Source organism: Dreissena polymorpha, chromosome 16, assembly GCF_020536995.1.
Source record: "Dreissena polymorpha isolate Duluth1 chromosome 16, UMN_Dpol_1.0, whole genome shotgun sequence".
In the NCBI taxonomy this organism is placed as follows: Eukaryota; Metazoa; Mollusca; class Bivalvia; order Myida; family Dreissenidae; genus Dreissena; species Dreissena polymorpha.
The window spans coordinates 37,263,741-37,268,640 of NC_068370.1; positions in this window are offsets into that span (position 1 = coordinate 37,263,741).

The window sequence follows — 4,900 nt, forward strand, 5'->3', positions numbered from 1 at the left end:
ACCTGTATAGATATTGTGATCTACAGAATAAATAAAATAACAAAGTCATGAGAATTTAGATTAGCAAATTCAACTAAATAAAGATTATCAAAGTAATGGTTATCTAAAAACAGAACAAGAGGGCCCAAAGTCGCTCACCTGAGAAAAAAAGAAATGACCTGTTTTTGCAGCCCAAGGTATCAATGAAACAAATTGTTCTGACCAAGTTTCATTAAGAACGAACAACAAATGGCCCCCTGGCGGCCATGTTTGGCAACAGACCTGAACCATTTTTTAACTCGTCCAAGATATCAGTGGGACAAATCTTCTGACAAAGTTTCATGAAGATCCGACAATAAATGTGGCCGCTACAGTGTTAACAAGGCAAATATTCATGACGCACAACGGAAGACAGACAATTGACAAAAGGTGATCACAAAAGTTCACCATGAGCAAAAAATATTATGCTCATAAAGATTGTCACCATGTGTGAAGATGATATTATTAAAACTAATTGAGTAAGCTAAATCAAGATATGATAACAACATTTCCACTCAGCAAGTGTCATTCAGATTGAACTAAAATGTGACTTGAAAGTATTCACAATGTTTCACTATAAAAAAGAGATTGCCAAGCAATATGGTCCCCTACCAGTGAAACTCCACCATTGTCAGTAAAAAAAATAAAACTATTTGTTGCCATATCAACCTGAATTTTTGACGTAGTTACAAAATGAAATGATGTGCATAGTCTCCATATTGCCATCTATCCATGTTTTAAGTTTCATGAAAAAATATGAAGAACTTTTAAAGTTATCGCAGGATCCAGAAAGTGTGACGGACTGACTGACAGACAGACTGACAGACAGACGGAGTGTAAATCATAAGTCCCCTCGGGTTTCACCGGTAGGGGACAACAACTGTGGACATACAAAAAAACTACCACCCCCCTGAGAGCTTTGTTTATAAACAATAATGAACTATTTTAAGACTCACCTTGCAATTATATTTCCAATTAAAAAATCAATAAATCCATTTTAAAACACAAATCTTTGATAAACTGTGTTAATGTATTAAACAATAAAACCCAGTTTATTTTAGCAGAAATGTGGACCCTTCAAGGGAGACTATCTTTAGCATACTAGTATGTGGATTAATAAAGAGTTCTCTCAAATTCCTGAGTAAGATTTACTGCCCATTCTATAATAGAATTTAGTTCTGAGATCACTTCCTTTCTGGCATTGAATTCCAAGGATTAAACTTAAAGAAAAAATCGAAATTAAAAAATCTACATTAATCTGCAGAGATATTTCTTAGTTATACAACAAAAGCATCACAATGTGTCTGGAAGAGGTAAACCAGCAGAAAGGAAAAGGAAAGCTCAGACAAAACTGCAAGAGAATTAGGTAACTAGAGTGTTCACAAGCTTTTTTACTATATAATAAAAGGAAAAAGACCCCCCCCCCTGGCGGTCATGTTTTTTAACCGATCCAAACCATTTTCGAACTCAACCGTCGTATTCAGGAAACAAATGTTCTGACCAAATGTCATGAAGATTGGGCAAAAAATGTGTCTTCTAGACTGTTTACATGTTTTCACTATATACATATAGAGAAAACTGCCCCGAACCCTGGCGGCCATGTTTTTTCACCGATCTGGACCATTTTCGAACTCGTCCAAGATATCAATAAAACCAATGTTTTGACCAAGTTTCATGATGATTGGGAAAAAATTGTGACTTCTAGAGTGTTCACAAGGTTTCTCTATAGCCATATAAGGAATACTGCCCCGCTCCCTGGTGGCCATGTTTTTCAACGGACCGAAACCATTTTTGAACTTAACCAAAATATCATTTAGACAAACATTTTGACAAAGTTTCATGAAGATTGAGCATTAAATGTGACTTTTACAGTGTTCACATGGTTTTTCTTTTTTTAACCCAGTGACCTAGTTTTTGACCCAGTATGACCCAGTTTCGAACTCAGTCGAGGTATCAATGGGACAAATGTACTGACCAAGTTTCATGAAGATCGGACAATAAATGAGGCCTCTAAAGTGTTCACAAGGCAAAATGTTGACGACGGATGACGGACAAAAGGCGTTCACAAAAGCTCACCATGAGCACGTTGTGCTCAGGTGATCTAAAAATAAAAAGAATTGCAATCTAAAAACTGAACAATAAAAATTGTAATATACAGAGTGAATAATAAGCATTGTGATCTACATACTTAATCAAAGAAAAATGTGATCTAACAAGAGCACCGCATAACGGGTGCCACGCTCAGCTGCGGGTGCATTTTTTAATAAATGAAAGCTTGTCAGAATTATTTTTTTAGAGGTCACAGTGACCTTGACCTTTGACCTAGTGACCCAAAAATGGGTGTGGCATGTAGAATTAATCAAAGTGCAGCTACATACGAAGTTTCAAAGTTGTAGGTTGAAGCACTTTGATTTTAGAGCCAATGTTTAAAACCATGACAAAATGTAAAGGTTTTAGCACAAATCGTACGACACGACACGACGACGGACACGACGAGCTGGCTATGACAATACCTTGGGTTTTCTCCAAAAACAGCCAAGCTAAAAACTGCATCAAAAGAATTACGATTTTGAAACTGATTTATAAATAAAAAGTGTTGTCTACACACTGGCTAATAAGAATCATGATTCACATACCAGATAATAAGAATTTGTGATTGTGATCTACTACATACTGAAAACTGTGTTCCACTGACTGGATAATAAGAATTGTTATCTACATACTGAGAACTGTGTTCTACAGACTGGATAATAAGAATTGTTATCTACATACTGAGAACTGTGTTCCACAGACTGGATAATAAGAATTGTTATCTACATACTGAGAACTGTGTTCAACAGACTGGATAATAAGAATTGTTATCTACATACTGAGAACTGTGTTCTACAGACTGGATAATAAGAATTGTTATCAACATACTGAGAACTGTGTTCCACAGACTGGATAATAAGAATTGTTATCTACAGACAGAATCATAAGAATTTTTAGATCTTTACAAACTCAAATGTACATTACTATAACTTCAGACTGACGAAAAAGCATTTTCATCTAGAATGATTATAAAAGTAGAATGTTATATAAAAAACAAGAATATCAGTGAAACTGATGGATGCTCTCCGATGATGCCTTGTCAATCTATGTGTTAATAACCACCTAAAAAAATGTTTAATTAGCCTTGGTGACCTTGACTCCAGTGACCTCAAACCTCATCAAAAGGTAGAGGCCAATGCAAGGTACCTACATGCCAAATATGAAAGAAATCGGTAAAGTATTGAAGGTGCTATGAGAAACTGTTACAAAAGCGTGATGGAAAATATATTAATAGCCTCGGTGACCTTGAGCCAAGTGACCTCAAACCTCATCAAAAGTTAGAGGTCCATGGAAGGTACCTACATGCCAAATATGAAAGAGCTTAGTAAAGTAACAAAAGCATGACAGAAAATCTATTATTAGCCTCAGTGAACTTGACCCCAGTGACCTCAATCCTCATCAAAAAGTAGAGGTCCATGCAAGGTACCTACATGCCAAATATGAAAGAGATCGGTAAAGTATTGAAGGTGCTATGACTCTGTAACAAAAGCATGACGGAAAAATCTATTATTAGCCTCTGTGACCTTGACCTTGACCCCAGTGACCTCTTACCTCATCAAACGGCAGAGGTCCATGCAAGGTACCTACATGCCTAATATGAAAGAGATCAGTAAAGTATTGAAGGTGCTATGAAAAACTGTAACAAACGTGTGACGGAAAAGTTTAAAAGTAGCCTCAGTGACCTTGACCCCAGTGACCTCAAACCTCATCAAAAGGTAGAGGTCCATGCAAGGTACCTACATGCCAAATATGAAAGAGATCGGTAAAGTATTGAAGGTGCTATGAGAAACTGTAACAAAAGTGTGACGGACAAATCTATTATAAGCCTCGGTGACCTTGACCTTGACCCCAGTAACCTCAAACCTCATCAAAAGGTAGAGGTCCATGCAAGGTACCTACATGCCAAAAATGAAAGAGATCGGTAAAGTAATGAAGGTGCTATGAGAAACTAACAAAAGTTTGAGGGAAGGAAGTAAGGAAGGAAGGAATGAAGGAAGGACAAACTGGCAACTATATGCTCCCCGAAAATTTTCAAAGAGCATAAAAACTGAAGAATTCAAAACAGCAATGTTATTTTCACATTGTATTAAAAAAACATTGAATCACAAGCAGGGCAACAGAATACAAATTTTAAAGAACGGTTTTAGAACCAAACATACCATATATACTATGAGGAACTTTGATTTAACTTCATCAACTCCATGCTTTACTGTCTTTCCTTCCAGCAATGACATGCCTTAAATATAAAAATGTCAAGCACTAAAAAAACTAGAGCTTTGTCACAGACGTGACGTATACCCCCACATGCCGCATTAACACAGACTATTTTGCAAGCTGTCTTCACAAAACAAGAGAATCTAAATGGTGATTTTTAAGAATTATTATGCCATTATTATTTATGGCCGTTTTGACCTTTGAACTCTTGAATTCTTTGGCATGACACGCTGTCCAATGACTGTGAACAAAATTAATGTACAGAATCATTTTAAAATCTCAAAATGAATGACATAGTTATGGCCCAGACAAGCTCATTTATGGCCATTTTTCACTTTTGAACTCCATATGCGACCTTGACCTTGAAGATATCGACGTAATTCTTTCGCACGACACATTGTCCAATGATTGTGAACAAATGTACCAAGTAATTTTAAAATCTCACATTGAATGACATAGTTATGGCCCGGACAAGATCATTTAAGGCCATTTTTGACCTTTGAACTGACAGTGTGACCTTGACCTTGGAGATATCAACGTAATTTTTTCGCGTGACACACCATCCAATAATGGTGAA